A 19,003-nucleotide genomic window follows, 5' to 3' on the forward strand; every position below is an offset into this window, starting at 1 on the left:
CACCCAAGTGACTGAGTATGTATGCCGGCCTCACAGGTGAACCTGAATGCCGCCTAGAGTAGTAACAAAGGTGCATAAAATGTGGAGTTTTACATCTCCAAGTATAAGAATTAAATAACGAAAAAGAGAGATGGTCTCAACTCGCAGGCAGGAGGTGCTCAACCCCACATGCGGTTGTGCATATATACTGGGGGAGCAGATCCTACCCTTGTAGTCTGTTGCTAAGGGTGATCCCCAGCATAAAAATGCATACGGTAGGGGATGCCTGCAACAGACTACAAGTGCCACATTAACATCCTACACCAGATAAGCGGTGCGGATGTGTAACAATTAGAATAATACATAGGGGTTAGGTACACTACTGTGGTAGATGTAACAATGACATTGGGTAACCCTCAACACTTATCTGGTGTAGGATGTTAATGTGGCACTTGTAGTCTGTTGCAGGCATCCCCCACCGTATGCATTTTTATGCATTTTTATCCTTAGCAACATACCACAAGGGTAGGATCTGCTCCCCCAGTATATATGCACAACCGCATGTGGGGTTGAGCACCTCCTGCCTGCCAGTTGAGACCATCTCTCTTTTTTGTTATTTAAGGAATACCTTCTGGACAGTAAAGTATCCTGCACACTGGGACAGGAGAAAACCTCAGACATACTCATTATAGACAGGTGGCCTGGAAAATATACAAATATACAAGGCTAAAGTCCTATCTAATCATTGACATTGGATTAGACTAAAGTAATAATAGTGTACTGACTACCCTGCACTATGTGTGGTACTTAACTTTTATTTATGAGTTAATCTTTGTACCTTGCTGGGAGTTGTCCTTGGTGGCATGAACCAGGACACTGTACACCTTAACCATTTCTGTACAAACACATTATACACCTATATTATTACAGTATACCAACATACATTTTTACAAATAGACAAAATATATTACTTTGATGATATATACAGACTTTTATTGCAATGCTCTACAGTTCAGGTACATTTTGGAGTTCTTAGTAAAGGTTCATGGCTAAAAAGCCGGGCAGGAACAATTCCGTATGTAGTTACAGGTAAACTTCTTAACAAGTTCGTCAGGCACTTTTAGTAAGTCTCACGACTCAACAGTAATAATTCTTCAAATACTGTGGCCTGGCAACTTTCCATCCTAACCTCGGTGGTCACCTTGCTTTCTAGGCTGGGACATGTACATAGGTCCACCAGACTATGCCCCCTTTATGGGGCTGACATGAGTGTCCCACGACACATGGGACAACTGGATTCGGTGATGGTCGGGCTCACTGTGACCACCACCTGGACAGCAGCAGCTTGCGCCCTGGGGGATCACGTGTAGGTGTCTGTTGGTTAGGCCAAACCTCCTCCTAGGCAGGAGTAGGCCGAGGCACTTTAGTTGGTGCCTGTTGGTTAGGCCAAACCTCCTCGACCACAGGAGTAGGCCTGGGCACATTTGTAGTGGACCCTTGATGCAAATATTTGGGGTCCATAACAGGTGTGTCAGGATACCATTCTCCTTGGACGACTTTCCCCTTGATGCTCGGTGGCAGGAGACCAAATGGATCTGTGACCCTATCTTCAGAGGGGAAATAGGCAAAGGGGATTTGCATAGGATTCTTGGGCCTGGTGACAGCTGCAGCCCATTCCCCTCGCAGGCTCTGTACAGGGGTGTATTCTATAATCTCCCCGCTCTCTAGGGAGTGTAAAGGTGGAGGGAGGTAGTCTCTCTTCACTGCTCTCCTGTTGACCAGAATAGTACCACCATGGTGGCAGTCCATTAATGTGCCATACCCCCAAACTTGATGACTGTAGCTCTAGGAGTGACTCCCCCTCACGGGGTTGTTCTAGCCTCCTGATATATAAGGCCTCCAGGCTCTTGGTGTCCTGTTGCTGAACTTAACATATTTCATACGACATAACTTAAGGGCCATACCTCTTCTCCTCTGCTCCCTTAACTCTTCCATTATGGCAGCCACTTCGGCCTCACATTTGGCCTTCTCTGCCTGGGCTGCAGGGACGGGAGGATGGGACTTCCTGGGCAGGGGTAGGAGATGGTCCCTCATTAATTGGACTAGTGCTGGCTTGTCGTCAAATAACCACTTGGATGGCGGTGGTGACTGGGCACGTGTTGGGTGCTGCCGGACCTGAGGCACTGGCTCTGGAGTGGGGGTAGATGGAGGGGTAGAAAACACTGCCTTGGCCGGGGTACTCACTTCCGATTCCTATGTGTAGATCTCCGCCCAGGATCCCCAGGTCCATTGGTGGGGCGACAGCCTAACCAGCGACGTCTCTCTTGAAGACTTCGGCGTACCTTCTGCTGGGGTTGCAGGCCATTCTCTGTCGTCCTCGAGCAGCGGGACTTGATAGCAGGCCTCCTCGGCCCCAATGGAGATCTTCTGGAGACGGTACGCTAACTCGTGGAACATGTGCACCGTGGCGACTCTCCAGGTCTCCGGTGCCATCTTTGGACTCTCTGCATGGGTAGTCTGCTGCGCATTTGCCATCCTCTTGCTCTCACCAGGAACTTCCGCAAGACTGAAGAGGTTGAGCTTCGCTTCTTATACCGGTCTCCAGCAAAATGGCCGGCGGACGGAACTTCGTCATCAGCAGGGCCCGGGACCGGAAGTGACTCAGCAGTGCGTCCTCTTTTTCCACCCCCCTGGCAACAAGGGGAGGACCTCTGGGGACTAGGAACTACGACTTGGCTTTCACGCCTGGGGGCAGGACGCTGACCATGGCGGGATCCTTTCGTGTGCTTTTCTTCCAACAGATTATCCCTTTCAGATATGGTGGCAGGCATCTTGGGACGTAACATAACTTCAGTGCGAATTTTGCACATGATGTTAACGACTTCAGGGTTTTCTTCAATAACAAGTGACAGTTTTTTCTTCACCTCCCTCTCTATTCCACAAGCGCCACGAGTAAAACACTTTTCATAAACAAAGTCCTGTGCACTTTCTGGCACAAACTTTGTCTGCATCGGCATGCGATTTTCTTGTAGACAATATTGGACACAGTTCAGACTAGGGGGGAGGACTTGTGGCATAAGGCACACACCTGTATCCTTTTCGTGACGCCAAAAGTTGTGGTAATGGTGGGGTGTATGGTGCAGGGCAGATGTTGTTGCCCTAGGGGCAGATGGTATTAATACTTTGTGTTCGTGATGCCAGGGCGTGGTTTAGCCTTAGATATATTACTGGAACCTGGGGTAGGCACGGGGGCAATGAAGACACTGACGCCAAGTTACCGACAACGGTAGTGTAACAGCTGGTGGAGTGTATCTGCTGTACCTGTGTAGACGATGGCGTGAGCCACACAAGGGAGCAGAGTCTAAGGAGCCGCAGGTTTTCACCAGAGCTCGCCGCAAAGTGGGATGGACTTGCTGCGGCAGGCGGCTCCCAGGTAGCTACCCCTGGCACAACTCATCCACAAAGGCAGCTGAAGTGATGCATGGCACAGATAGGAAGAGTTGAACTTGTAGCCAAGACAGGCAGGAAGGTCAAGGGCAGGTGGCACTGAAGTCAGGTCAGGAAACACAGCAAGGAGGTTTGGTACACAATATGGCAGAACACAAGTATGGAACGCTTTCTCTAAGGCTGTGGGGCACAAAGATCCAGCAGGGGTCAAGGGGAAGTATGTCCCTTTTATAGAGTCAGAGCCCAGCAATAGCCAATTGCCAGCACGCTGGCCCTTTAAATCTCAGAGAGCCAGTGCGCGCGTGCCGGCAAACAGAGGAAGATGAGACAGCAGGAGGGCGGCGAGGTAAGGACCTGCCAACCACAGGAGAGCGCCCGCAGCCAGACATGGAAGCCGCGTCACTGCCCGGCCCTGACATGGAACAGGGAGAAGGGGAAGTGTGCGCCCGCGGCTGGCATTTCAGGCCGCGGCACCACTCCTTACAGTACCCCCCCTTAGGTATCCCCCTCTTTTAAGACTGCAGAAACTTAAGCACCAGATCCTGGTCCAAGATATTCTCTTCTGCTTCCCAGGACCTCTCCTCAGGGCCAAATCCTTCCCAGTCCACCAAGAAGAACCGTTTTCCCCTGACGGTCTTGGTGGCCAGAATCTCCTTTACTACAAATACGTCTTCAGGAATAGGAGAGATATTCTTCTGGGAAAACCGGTTGAGGACTAGCGGCTTGAGGAGGGAGACGTGGAAGGAGTTCATGATACGAAGAGAATGAGGCAGAAGGAGCTTGTATGAAACAGGTTTAATATGGCATAGGATCTTGAAAGGACCAAGGACCCAGTTTGTAACTGGGGATCTTTAGATGAACATAATTGGCAGAAAGACAGACCTTGTCCCCTGGCGAGAAGACTGAAGATGGCCTTCTTTTCTTGTCGGCCTGTGACTTCATGCGGGTGGAGGCGAGAGCTAAAGAACGCCGGGTCTCCTGCCAAATTGTGAAGAAGTCCCGAACCTGATCATCAACAGGAGGTACTCCAGACGATGCAGGAGAGGAAGAGGGGGACGAGGATGACGACCATAGAAAATTAAGAACGGAGATGTTCTTGTAGACTCAGAGTCCCGGTGGTTATATGAGAACTTCGCCCAAGGTAGCAGACTGGCCAAATCATCCTGCCATACAGAAATTAATCTCCAAGAATTTGGTTCACCCTCTCCATCTGGCTGTTGGTTTGTGGATGATATGCCAAGGAGAAGTCCAGCTTGACCTTGAGGCAAGAGGAGAGAGCCCGCCAAAATTTGGAAATGAACTGGACCCCCCAGTCGGAGACCATGTGTAATGGTAATCCATGTAGGTGAAAAATATGCCGAAAGAACTGATCCGCCAACTGTGGATTAGAGGGAAGTCCAGGCAGAGGAACAAAATGAGACATCTTGGAGAAACGATCTGTGACCACCCAAATGAACGTGTTATTAGAAGAAGATGGTAGATCTGTGATGAAGTCCATAGCTATGTGGGTCCATGGACTATCCGGAATGGGCAAAGGTTGTAAAAGACCTGCAGGCTTAAGACTAGGTGTCTTGTCACGGGCACAAGTTGCACAGGAACGAATAAAATCAGTTACATCGGGTTCCAGGTTTGGCCACCAATAATGACTAGAGATAAGTTGTAAGGTCTTTCGAATTCCAGGATGCCCGGCCAACAAAGAATAATGTCCTCAGTTTAACACCTTCAGTCTCAGGTGGGATGGCACAAAGGACTTCCCCGGGGGAACTTGTAGAGGACCAAGTGGCGCGGCAGTAATCAAACGGTCAGGAGGCAGAATATGTGGAGGGGAGGAGTCCAGTCCCACCACATCGGAGGATCTTGAGCTAGCATCAGCTCTAACGTTCTTATGCGCTAGTTGAAAATGAATGAGGAAATTGAATCTGGAAAAGAAAAGGGACCATCTGGCCTGTCGGGGGTTCAAACGCTGAGCGGACTGCAAATACAAGAGATTTTTATGGTCCGTGTAAATATTGACTAGATGAGAGGATCCTTCCAGTAGGTGACGCCTTTCTTCCAAAGCAAGCTTAATGGCCAAGAGTTCCCGATCTCCAATGGTGTAGTTCCTCTCAGCTGAAGAAAAGGTCTTGGAAAAGAACCCGCAAGTCACCATTTTGCCCTTGTAAGTCTTCTGGGTAAGAACTGCGCCAGCGCCTACAGAGGAGGCATCCACCTTGAGAAAAAAACTTTCAGGGTCGGGTCTCGTCAGAACAGGTGCAGAGGCAAATGCGGATTTCCACCGGAGGAACGTTTCTTCAGCCGAAGCAGGCCAGGATCTGGGATTACCGTTCTTCTTGATATGAGCCACAATTGGAGCGGTCAACATGGAGAAATGCGCAATGGACTGTCGATAATAATTGGCGAAGCCAATGAAGCGCTGTATAGCCCGCAGGCCAGAAGGTCATGGCCAGTTAAGAACAGAGGACAACTTGGCTGGATCCATCTGGAGTCGAAGAGGCATTTCTCGAGCTTGGCCTTTAGTCGGTTGCTCCGTATGCGATGCAGGACCAGGCGTACATGAGCGCGATGGGCCTCTAAGTTTGGTGAAAAAATCAGGATGTCATCCAAATACACCACCAAACAAGTATAAAGGAGGTCCTGGAAGATATCATTGATGAATTCCTGGAAGACGGCCGGAGCGTTGCAGAGACCAAATGGCATCACTAAGTACTCGAAATGCCCATCACGAGTATTAAAAGCCATCTTCCATTCGTCTCCTTCCCGAATTTTGATTAGGTTATAAGTAGAGGTGCACCGAAATGGAAATTTCAGAACCGAAACGAAACCGAAATAAAAAAAAAAGTCCGGCCGAAACGGATACCGAAACCGAAAATGACTTCTCCCCGTCTTCTGGTAAAATGCAGCGCTCCGCTCATTAGATTAGATTCCCCCACATTAGATTGCCAGCTCCACCACATTAGGAGGCAGCTCCCCCACAATAGTAGGCAGCTCCCCCACATTAGGTCAGCATTTCCCCCACAATAGTAGGCAGGTTCCCCACAATAGTAGGCAGGTTCCCCACAATAGTAGGCAGTTCCCCCACAATATTAGGCAGCTCCCCCCAACAATATTAGGCAGCTCCCTCCACATTTGTAGGCAGTTCCCCCCCCCACAATAGTAGGCAGGTTCCCCCACAATATTAGGCAGCTCCCCCCAACAATATTAGGCAGCTCCCCCCACATTTGTAGGCAGCTCCCCCCCCACATTAGGTCAGCAGTTCCCCCACAATAGTAGGCAGGTTCCCCACAATAGTAGGCAGTTCCCCCACAATATTAGGCAGCTCCCCACAACAATATTAGTCAGCTCCCCCCACATTTGTAGGCAGCTCCCCCCACATTTGTAGGCAGCTCCCCCCCCCCCCCCACAATATTAGGAACACTGAAGAATATGATGCGGTCACTTACCAGGCCCCGGCCAGCACGCATTCTCCTGCGACGATCCTGCGGTCCTCCTGCGTCTCTATGGTTGTACGCACGAGACGTCAGTGACGTCCCGTGCGTACGACCATAGAGGTGGAGAAGCGAGGGACCGAAGGAGGATCGCAGGAGGACGCCGGGGAAAGGTGAGTGACCGGCGAACATCCTTATGTCCCGAAAAGATTTTTCGGGACACAGGGATGTCCGGGATAGGAATACTTCTTTTTATGTGCCCGGGCCGGCTCCCGTGTGTGGCTGCAGGCAGGGGCCGACCAGAGCATATAAAAACTAATACTGTATACTAAAAACCAGGGGGCCTCCAGCTGTTGTGAAACTACAACTCCCAGCATGCCCGGACAGACTTTGCCGGTCCGAGCATGCTGGGAGTTGTAGTTTCACAACAGCTGAGGCCCCCTGGTTTTTAGTATACAGTATTAGGTTTTATATGCTCTGGCCGGCCCCCACCTGCAGCCACACACGGGAGCCGGCCCGGGCACATAAAAAGAAGTATTCCTATCCTGGAGAGCGCGCCCCCCCAGATGTTGCGCCCGGTGCGGCCGGCCCCCCCTGCACCCCCCACGCTATGCCTCTGCCACTGGCAGTGTTTGCAACTTGTGCTGTGGGCGTGCAGGGGAGGTGGGTCATTATCGGCACATTTTTTGTTGTTTCGGCATTTCCCCGAAACAGCTATTTTCGGCCGATATGTATCGGCCCCCGATATATCGGTGCATCCCTAGTTATAAGCACCCGAAGATCCAACTTGGAGAAGACCTTGGATCCCCGCAGATGATCGAAAAGTTCAGAGATCAGCGGCAGAATGACCCATCCTTCTTCGCCACAAAGAAGAATCCGGCTCTAGCAGGGGAGGAGGATTTTTGGATGAAACCCTTTAGGAGATTCTCCTTGATATACTCCTCCGTCATAGGTTAAGTTCCAGGTGATGACAAGGGGTAGATTCTTCCCCACTGGGGCGTAGAACCAGGCAGAAGGTCGATTGGACAATCATAGGGCCGATGAGGAGGAAGAGTCTTGGTAAGGTCTTGGTAAGGCAGAGGCAGACCCAGCAGAGAAGGAGGTATGGGATGCTTCAATTGAAATGACGTTAGATAGCCGCTCAGACAGTCAGGTCCCCAGCGAGTGTCCTCACCGGAATGTCAGTCGAGAATCGGGATATGAAGTTGAAGCCAAGGCAGTCCGAGAAGAACCATAGAAAAACAGTGGGGAAGCACATGCAACTTGATCCACTCCTTATGCAAGGCCCCCACTTGCAACATCAGTGGTTCAGTGAGGAATTGCACCACATAGTTTAGGCACTCCCCCTTGATGATAGAGATGTATAAAGGCTTGACAAGCCGTGTGTCCAGGAGATAGTACTTGTGGACCAGAGAGGCATTAATAAAGTTGTCTGCAGAACCCAAGTCCACAAAGGCAAAAGCAAGGAACAAGACCCAAGAAGAGGAGGAGAGTTGAACCAGCATCGACAGCCGAGGAGAGGAAGTATTAACACCTAGAGACGCCTCTCCCACATGCCCTAGGTGCGTGCGTTTCCCGGACGTTGGGGCCGCAAAGGGCAATTACTACGGAAATGCTCTGGACTGGTACAATACAGGCACAAATGATCTTCACGTCGGCATGACCTCTCCTGTGGGGTCAGGTGAGCAAGGTCCACCAGCATAGGTTCTTCGGCAGAAGGCAAGATTGGAGGTTGAGGCGGCTGCTGGAACACCGGAGCCAAACAGGGAATACGACGTGAACGGGCTGCGAGCCACGGCGCTGCCCGGCCCTGACATGGAACAGTGAGACGGGGGAAGCGTGCGCCCGTGGCCGGCATGTCGGGCCACGGAACCGCTCCTTACAGGTACCCTTACTGAGGGTAGACAGATAGGTATACAGTCTATGCAGTACAGCCAGTGCAGGCCATGCTGGATAGACAGAAGACTTGACTGACAGGATTGTGACTTTAGCTTACTTTGCACTTGACTTCTGGCTGCAGGACTTGACTTGAGGCTACAGGACTTGACTTATAGCAGCAGGACTTGACTTAAGGCCTCCAATGTTCTGGACACACACACTAAGACACCTTGACTGCACTGGACCTCAGGAACAAGAGAGAGAAGCTAGTTCCACCTAGGGTTTATATGGGGGAGACTAGCAGGGAGCCCATAGGTCACCTTTGGGGTCAGCTGGTCACTAGTACCTCCAGGGTAACATGGTACATTTATTGGATATACAACACATAATATAATACACAACATATTGACATGGGGGAAACAACTGCAGGGGGGCCCTGGGGACACTGAGGGACACTACCTGACAGGGAAGGAAAGGTACGGGGAAACACCATCCCGTACTGGGCCACCACAAATACGTGTTTGTGCTCAACTCAAAATTGCAGGACACCACTTTGTGAGTCTGAGACAATACATGTATATGAGCAGGAAATTACCCAAATGAAGTCACTAGCTGGCTACGACAGACTATGAATCAGTGGTGCCTGTCTGTGCTCATGTATGTCGGCATCCTATAATGACAGGTTGCTGGTGTATAAGTGCCACAATAGTCACAATCATGGTGTGAACTTGTTCTACTTGAGATCTAAGATTGGTATGTATAGAAATACATTTAGGGTACGTTCACACGGACAGGATCCTGTGCAGATTTGATGCACAGGATTTGTAACTGCAGATTAGAAGCTGTGCTCAGTCATTTAGTTTACATTGAAATCTGCAGCAGAAAATCCTGCGCATAAAATCTGCGTTCATGTGAACACACCCTTAAAAGATATCATACAGCTGCCCTAATGCACAAAAATACTGTGTTTTATTGATAAAATTGTACAGAGAATATATCATACACAGTTATGAATCTGGGCTATTCATGAGGGGACCCATCACTGTCTCCCAGTCCCCACCTAGTGTTGCCACACAACATCATATGGGTATGCACATCATTGAGATGCACATGCAGTTGATAGCTGTGATGAAACAAGGCACCATTGGCTCCTTGCCCTGTCAGTTACTGTTGATAATAAATAATTTATTACACAAAAGTAAGAATTACTGTAAAGAGTGCACACCACAAAGTTAATATATATATATATATATATATATATATATATAAAACAAATTTTATTAAGTATCACATTGAGAATACAAGACAAAAAGGGCTAAAATCACTTAAAAAGCTCTGAATCGAGCAACCTCTACAACATGGGAGAGGGGCCATGAACCCCCTTCTCACCAAAGTCCCGTCCCTCTATAATTAGATACTATGGCTGCCAAGTAGTGGTGCTGACTGAAAAATGATGCACATGCCCAACATTAGCCTCTACACCAACAATCAAATAAGCTAACACCAAATAATATAGAATAAGCAATGTGCAAAGGAACAAATAAATTCATATCACCAGTGCATAGCGACCACAGAACAAAGGAGCCGTAATGATGAGTGGCGGGACGGGACAGAGAGCGAGGATGCCGGGGAAGCAGAGGCCTTGTCGGACATCCCGACATCCAGGGCAGCGGTGACGGTCCGCAGCGGCGGGGACACGTGAGTACAACCTCCAATACCAGTGGTCTTCAACCTGCGGACCTCCAGATGTTGCAAAACTACAACAGTCCCAGCATAGGGGCCCCGTCCCGCCACTCATCATTCCGGCTCCTTTGTTCTGTGGTCGCTATGCACTGGTGATATGAATTTATTTGTTCCTTTGCACATTGCTTATTCTATATCATTTGGTGTTAGCTTATTTGATTGTTGGTGTAGAGGCTAATGTTGGGCATGTGCATCATTTTAGAAAGCTTACCTTTAAAAGGCAGTTTTAATAAATAAAACAAAAAATACAGTTCCTCCACATATGACAAATAATCAGGATAGAATTTTGAAACACGTGGATGCTGGGGATCTATTATTTCCAGATATTTTATGTGCAGATATTTCTGAGAACAGGGTTGACCACAAAACACACAAAATTTTGTTTTTTGCATATACAGTGATCCCTCAACTTCCAATGGCCCCAACATGCCATTGTTTCAACATACAATGGTCTTTTTTGGACCATCTTTTATGGTCAGTCCGACTGAGCTGCCGGGAATGCTTTTATTTTTTTTACTTTAGACGCGGGGATCAACTTTGACCGCTGCGTCTAAAGAGTTTATGACGTACATCTGCAGCCGGGACTGTGCGGGTATGATGTGAGCTCGCTTTATAACCCTGCTGTGCTGCAGCGCTGTTTACACATGCCTTTTTTTGCTACGTATTTGCTGTTGCATATTTTCCTACTCATTAAAGTCAATGGGTAGCAGAATTAACTGCATATATTGCTGCTCAGTGGGGGATATTTATCAAAGGATTTAGACTGGTTTTTCCTGTCTAAATTTGTCGCACAGAAAGTCGCAGTCTAAATATGTGCAACTTTTCTGCACTTTTGCTCTAGAGGATTTTTAAAACATGATGCATTCTAGTCTATTTTAGACGGAAATGTATTGGAAAATGCATTGGTGCTGAATTTATAAAAAGCGACTTTTCAGCGACAAGTCGCATCGGCTGAAAGTACGCCAAAATGTCAGACCATGTTGGAGCAGGTTTAGATACAGTCTAAAGCATAGATCACGAAGTCTGTGGACAGAATTTAGCAAGAGCCGTGCGCCTTTTGATAAATTGGGCGCACAATAGACCAGACTAACCCTCTGTAGTTTGGTGCGGGACATATATTGGTGCGGGACATAGACAACATTGATAAATATCCCCCATTGACTTTAATGGGTAGGAAAATGTGCAGCAGCAAACACGCACCAAAATACGGCACGCGTGACCCTACCCTTATGGTGTTGTGACATATACAGTATGCTGCGCATATTTGATATGCAGTGCTTGAAGCTGCAGATTTTACTATAATGTTTAATGTTAACTAAATGGCTAAACACAGCTTCAAATTCTGTGCATTAAATACGCACAGGATACTGTGCGAATACACCCTTAGGGTAGGATCACACATAACATATCCGCAGCATATTCCATGCTGCGGATGCGCCGATGGCAATCAGAAGAGTCAACTCCCTGCTGCGACTGGGTAGTTCTGTGTGTCTGCTACGAGCCACAGCAGGAAGCTCGCTTTTCTGACTACTGTCGGCTGTGGAATGCTGCGGATGTGCTATGTGGGAACCCACCATTACTGTGGCTGCTCGAGGTACCGATAGCCTCTCCAGCACAGTGGCCTCTCCAGCACCGATGCACTGGCAGCACGCTAACCAGTGTTTGTTAACGATAGCATGTAGCCACCTTAGCTAATCAGTTTCATACATACTGGTATCACCAATGTGGTCGGTATAGTATATCATTGCTGCTGGAATGTAAACAAATACAGGTGCTGAACCACCAGAACGATGGCACTGGAGAGGTGGGGACTGTGATTTTTTATTTATTTTATCTCGTTTGATGCTTCTATATTTTCTACGTGGAGCTGTTAGGTGACTGCTGAGGAGTTAGATACTAAATTTCTGTATTAGGGTAGGGTCACTTGTGCCGTTTTTTGCTGTGTATTTTCTTACCCATTGAAGTCAATGAGTAGTAAAATCAGCTGTAGAAAATACATGGCAAAATATGCAGAAAAATATGGCATGCATGGCCCTACCCTAATACAGTCTATACATTGTTTAATGTGTTTGAGTGTAATTGCCTTCATTGATTACGGTGGTTTATTAAAGGGTATCTGGCGGCATTTATAAGGTACCATAATAAAAAGAAGCTTAAGGGCGTTTTCTCAGCACAAGCATGGGCAGCTTATGTCTAGGGCAGTGTTCCCCAACAAGTGTACCTCCAGCTATCGCACACCTACAACGTCCAGCATGCCCAGACAGTCTTCGGCTAGGAGTTGTAGTTTTGCAACAGCTAGCGTTGAATCGGTTGGAAAACACTAGTCTAGGGTATGCCTTCACAGTGACCCGCCCCCCCTGATCTACGGTGGCCTCAACATATGATCATTTCAACATACGATGGTCTCTCAGAGCCATCGCATGTTGAAGGCAGCATCAACATACTATGCTTTTGTATGTCTGGGCCACCGCATAAACGGCTATCCGGCAGCGCAGACTGCTTCAGCTGCCACCGGATAGCCGTTTACGGTGCCCCGTGTCGCCCGCTGACGATCACTTACCTGTCCTCGGGGCTCCGGTGCGTCCTCTTCGGGATCCCCTGCATCATCGGCGCTCTCCATCATCGTCATCACGTCGCTGCGCACGCCGTCCCACCATCCAATAGGAGCGGCGTGCGTAACAACGTGATGGTGGCGACAGAGAGCGAGGATGCCGGGGAAGCAGAGGCCTTGCCGGAGCGTCAGGGATACCCCAGGGATGCGGCGACAGTGATGGAAGGCGACATCCAGGGCAGCGGTGACGGTCCGCAGCGGAGGGGACACGTGAGTACAACCTCCAATAACAGTGGTCTACAACCTGCGGACCTCCAGATGTTGCAAAACTACAACAGTCCCAGCATGCCCAGACAGCCGTTGGCTGTCCGGGCATGCTGGGTGTTGTAGTTTTGCAACATCTGGAGATCCGCAGGTTGCAGACCACTGTCCTATACTTTACATTGCACGGATCCCTCAACATACGATGGTTTAAACAAACGATGGTCCATTTGGAACGGATTACCATCGTATGTTGAGGGACGACTGTACCACTATCTCTCCTGTGGTAACATTTGGGATGCTCAGGCAATAGCTTTGCACACCATTTTATCACCTTTGTTTCTTATTGATTATATATATATATATATATATATATATATATATATATATATATATATAAAATATATGTGTGTGTATAATATCCATCCCATAGACTGTACACTGTACACTAAACAGCTCTTGTTCCCGGGTCAATCATGGCCGCCTGATACTTTTTACACGACGTCATATCAAGCATCCGGGTTGCCCAGGTAACCATCCGAACTGTGAGCAGTGCGCAGTGCGCTCCTTGTGTGGTCCCTCACGCATGCGCATTGCTGTCCTCCGCGTCTTTCGGGATCTTCTCCGCTCCCGGGTGGCGGGGAGAGGAGGGGAGGTGTTAGTGGAGACCGGGAGCGGATCCTGGCTGCAGACAGGCAGGTATGTGCGGGTGTGGAGGCCGCCCGGAGCAGCAGGGGAGCGGTGAGAGGTCCGGGGACCCTGTCGTTACAATAGGAGCAGTGATGTGCGGGGCCTACACCTATAGGACATGGGATTATACCTGTATCAATAGCCCGCAGCGGCAGCGATGTGTGGGAGACGCGCAGTGCATGCTGGGAGGAGCTGGCATTTACATCACAGCAGGAGCCCTTTTTTGTTTACTTTTTGTCATTTTTTTGCTCTCTTTTTTCCAATAAATGTTTACATTGTTGTTTCTTTATTTGTTATTTTGTTTACCTGTTTACTTTTTATTGTATAGTTTTATTCTGATCTTTTATTTCCCTGTACTTTCTTCTATGGAGTATAACTTTGTTGGCCTTTCTCCATACTATGTTTTTGGCAGGTCAAAAGTCATTTTTTATTTTTTTTATCCTTTTTTTTTTTTTAAATAATATGTCTTCTATAATGCAGCAGTTCAGATATGTGTCTGCCACTTTCAATACGGGTAATACTTCTGTATGGCCAGCATACTGTTCTAGTGCTGAAATATCTTAGAAGGCTGGGGTTGCCCCGCAGAATTCCATATTAAAATTCCGTTCGGAAATTCCAGTGCAGCGGGATTGCATTTCTGTCAATGGGATTCCGCTTCACCGTGAACACTACAGAATCTATCTGCCACGGATATTCTGCAGCCGATAGAATGGTCATGCGATGTCTTTTGTCTATGGGATGGAAATGTCTCCTCAGTCCTAGCGCCAACTAAATCCGTTGGTGCTGTCTGCCTTCAAAGTGGTCTCCCAAGAATCATTTTATTTTATTTTTTGATAAAATTTGTCAGAAAGGACACAGAGTACTGCAAAATTATCCCACCTTCCCAATCCCCCACCACTGCTGATCCATTGGCTCCTGTTCTCGATGCTCTAATCTTGTTCATGCCTCCAATAACATGTCAACGCCCGTGGGTTATTGCTGTGGCCAGGTATTGGCAGAGCATGGAGTTCCTGCAGGGTTGGCATGTCATCAGAGGCAGGAAGAAGCTGAGAACTTCGGGGAGGCCAGTATATATCTCTGTAGCACACCTTAAAGGACAAGTCTCATGATCAAAAACTTATCCGAAGGATAGGGGACAAGTTTTAGATCGTGGGATCTGAGCGGTGGGGCCCCCACGATCTCCTGTTTGGAGCCCGGGTACACTAGCACAGGAGCGTGTTAAGACCCCCGCCCGAAGCGGGAGCTGCCACGCCCCCTCCGTATAGTTTTATGGGAGAGACGTTCGGCAATCTTCAGCTCTCCCATAGAGCTATAGGGAAGGGGTGTGGCGGCCTCTGCTTCGGGCGTGGGTTGTGTCGCGCTTCTGTGCTAGCGCACCGGGGCTCCAAACAGGAGATCGCTGGGGGCCCCAGCGCTTGGACCCTCGTGATCTAAAACCTATCCCCTATCCTTTGCATAGGGGATACATTTTTGATCATGAGACTTGTCCTTTAAGAAGTAGCAGCAGCATGGAGGCAAAGTAAGCTGTCAAACAAGGACTGGGAAAAGATATAAAGCTTACTAGAGCTTTCAGCCCTTCCTAATACTTTAGTGATCTGATCTGCCTAGAGACAGATTTTAGCATGTTGTCAGAGCCAATTATACATTTTTAAAGAGTACCTGTCACTAAATAAACTTTTCTTAACTAACTTAGGCTATGTTCCCTAACTACTCCTAACACCCCTCCCACCCATAGAAAAAATGTCAGAGCTTTAAAGAAGCTCTGTATCATACTTTTATTCTTGCTCAGATAGTGCAATCTCCCAGAAGGAGAAAGTGGACATCACTGAAGCCTGCTGGGGGACCACTTCCGTCCTCACATTGTTGCAGTGCTGTGATGAATAGAAGACTTCAAGCTCTGTGCAGCTGTCAGTGAGGCTCTGTGCAGCTGTCAATAAAGCTCAGTGCAGAGAAACACTTCCTGAGTTTGGTCTCCTGCCATTACAAGCAGAAGACCAAAATCTGAGATTTTGACCAGATGGAATGTGTTCTGGCCAAGAAGAGAGACCCCTGGTGGCCAGAAGTATGCAGCAGAAAAACTAACAAAATGTTTTTTTTTTTTTTTATGGAAGCCAATTACAAAAGTTATTTATTTGGCATAAGGAATAAAGTATAAAAAATCATGTTTAATGACAGTGGCCATTTAAAGGAGAACTCCAGAATATAAAAATTGTTGCCCATACTGCCGGCAGTAAAAAAAATAAAGATGTACATACCTTCCTCCTCTCCCCCGGGGCCTCCGGTAACCGGCTCCGGTCTCCGCCGCGATCCACTTCCTGGTTGCCGGTGGTCGGAGAATCATGCTGCGCTCAGCCGAACACCAGCCGCAGCGAAGTCCGACTCGGTCGGCGATAGGCTGAGTGGCAGTGTGAGAACGCTTCAAGACACACAATTCTTCACTACACCGGCACCTACTGCCGGGGCCGAAAACATCACACTGCCGCTCAGCCTACCGCCGGCCGAGTCAGGACTTTGCTGCGGCTGGTGATTGGCTGAGGGCAGTAAGACTCTCCGACCCTCAGCAAACAGGAAGAGGATCACGGCGGAGACTGGAGCCGGTTACCGGAGGTCCCGCGGGAGCGGAGGAAGGTATGTACATCTTTATTTTTTTTTTACTGCTGCCAGTATGGGGAACAAGTTTTATATTCTGGAGTTCTCCTTTAAGGAATGAAGATATAGATGTGGAGTTTTTTTTCACAGATTTTTTTTATATCCATGAAGCATGGAATTAGTTATTTTTGTAATGATAAACAATCTGCTAATAAAGTTGTATTCAAAGAATATAACATTTAGACCATGATGAAAGGCATCTTAGAATCTTAGCTCTCCAGTATCACCTGAAGACAAACAAATTGTGGAATACAATTCAAATACGGAAAATGCAATTTTTAAAGTAGAGCAAAATGCATGTCTGTCTCTAGGGGGTGCTGCAGAGTAAAGCTCTCAGTTTAGTTTGGTTGTGTTGAGACAATAGAAATGAAAATCGGCAACTCACCGCGGTCAGCTGTTTAGAATTCTTCTTTATTGCATACTCACAAATGTGTTACATGGGAAGAGGATAGTGGGGGGGACACAGGGTGGCAACCAAGCTCCTTTTCGCACGATGATCGTGCTTCCTCCGGCCAGATGGCCGGAGGAAGCACGATCATCGTGCGAAACGGAGCTTGGTTGCCACCCTGTGTCCCCCCCACTACCCTCTTCCCATGTAACACGTGAGTATGCAATAAAGAAGAATTCTAACAGCTGACCGCGGTGAGTTGCCGATTTTCATTTCTATTGTCTCAAGACGTCTATTTGCACTACTGCAAACCAGAGCACCACCTTCAGCGATCTAAGTCTGTACCTGCTACTTCTACACCGTTCCTTACAGAAAAGGGATGCAGTGTCGTGCTGATTGTCTATGAACTGTTAGTTTGGTTGTGGTTGGGCTCCATCTTGCTGGTATTACAGTAGTTAACTGTTTCTCTCCAATCGGCCTTAAAGGGGTATTCCAGGCAAAAACTTTTTTTTTTATATATCAACTGGCTCCGGAAAGTTAAACAGATTTGTAAATTACTTCTATAAAAAAATCTTAATCCTTCCAATAGTTATTAGCTTCTGAAGTTTTCTGTCTAACTGCTCAATGATGATGTCACGTCCCGGGAGCTGTGCATGATAGGAGAATATCCCTTGCATGATGGGAAAATATCCCCATAGGAGCTCCCGGGACGTGAGTCATCAGAAAGCAGTTAGACAGAAAACAGCAACTCAACTTCAGAAGCTAATACCTATTGGAAGGAGTAAGATTTTTTAATAGAAGTAATTTACAAATCTGTTTAACTTTCCGGAGCCAGTTGATATATAAAAAAAAGTTTTTGCCTGGAATACCCCTTTAATGGATATTTATTATTTTATTCCTATTAAATGGTACCTGTCATTAGTAATAAAAATCAAATATTATATATTAGCCTATTTGAATTACTTTTTATAAATAATTCTTAATTAAAATGTGTAACTTTATAAATGAAACCCCTAAAGGTTTTGCCACCAGGGGTCTTCCTTCTGGTCCTGCAAGCAGATAGTCTCCTGTAGCAGCCTGGCAGAGACAACAGTCAGGAAATGCAGACTGGACCTCAGCTCAGCACAGGGTGTAGAGCTGAATATTTTAGCTCCCTTTCCCTTTGAGCTGAGCTAGACTGTAGAACAGAGTTTCCCAACCAGGGTGCCTCCAGCTGTTGCAAAACTACAACTCCTAGCAAGCCTGGACAGCAAAAGGCTGGGAGTTGTAGTTTTGCAACAGCTGGAGACACACTGGTTGGGAAACAGTGCTGTAGGTTCCCAACCAGAGTGTCTCCTGTCCAGAGGAAAAGTTGCCCATTTGCCCATAGCAACCAATCAGATTGCTTCTTTCTTTTTTCACAGGCCTTTTCAAAAATGAAAGAAGTGATCTGATTGGTTGCTATGGACAAATGGGCAACTTTTCCTCTGCACAGGTTTTGATAAATCTCCCCCATGATGCCTTTAGTGCATAGTGCTAAATATTTTGCTGGCTCTTTCTGCTTAATTTTTCATCTGCTGAGCAGATGTAAGCACACTGCAGAGCGTTTCTCAAGCACGGTCCTCAAGTGTCCTCAGGTCATGTTTTCTGGATTTTCTTAGTCTTTCACATAATATAATTATGGTCAGTGAACCAGGCATCATGATAGTTATATCACCTGTGAAAGACAAAGGAAATCCTGAAAACATGACCTGTTGGGGGTGCTTGAGGACCGCACTTGAGGAACACCGCTGTAGCGTTCAGTTACAGTTCAGAGCAGTTCAGTTCATGCTGTCTCAGCCAATGACAGTTCATCACACACTGAACTGCTCTGGGCTGTATGTTAAGAGCAGCATTGCAGAGTGAAGGCAGAAGTTCTCCCCTGTATGGCTTCAGATGATGTCATGCCTGCTGGGGAACGCCCCTTCTCCCTTGTGTGGAGCTGAGCAGAGTATGCAGCAGAATATTGATCTG

At 47.6% G+C, this 19,003-nt stretch overlaps 1 protein-coding gene across 4 annotated transcripts in view; it reads left to right on the forward strand.

Annotated features, from left to right (window-relative positions):
• The window catches only part of LOC130282777 (zinc finger protein 84-like), a 77,382-nt gene that overhangs the window by 14,949 nt on the left and 43,430 nt on the right, over positions 1-19,003 (forward strand). The window contains exon 1 of one of the 4 annotated variants that reach the window (XM_056531480.1): positions 13,828-13,983. The exons of the other annotated variants lie outside the window; for them this stretch is intronic. The gene's annotated coding sequence lies outside the window, so the exon portion shown is untranslated. Of the gene's footprint in view, positions 1-13,827; positions 13,984-19,003 lie in introns of those variants that run through there. 4 annotated transcript variants of the gene reach the window in all.

Source organism: Hyla sarda, chromosome 7 (genome assembly GCF_029499605.1).
Source record: "Hyla sarda isolate aHylSar1 chromosome 7, aHylSar1.hap1, whole genome shotgun sequence".
NCBI lineage: Eukaryota > Metazoa > Chordata > Amphibia > Anura > Hylidae > Hyla > Hyla sarda.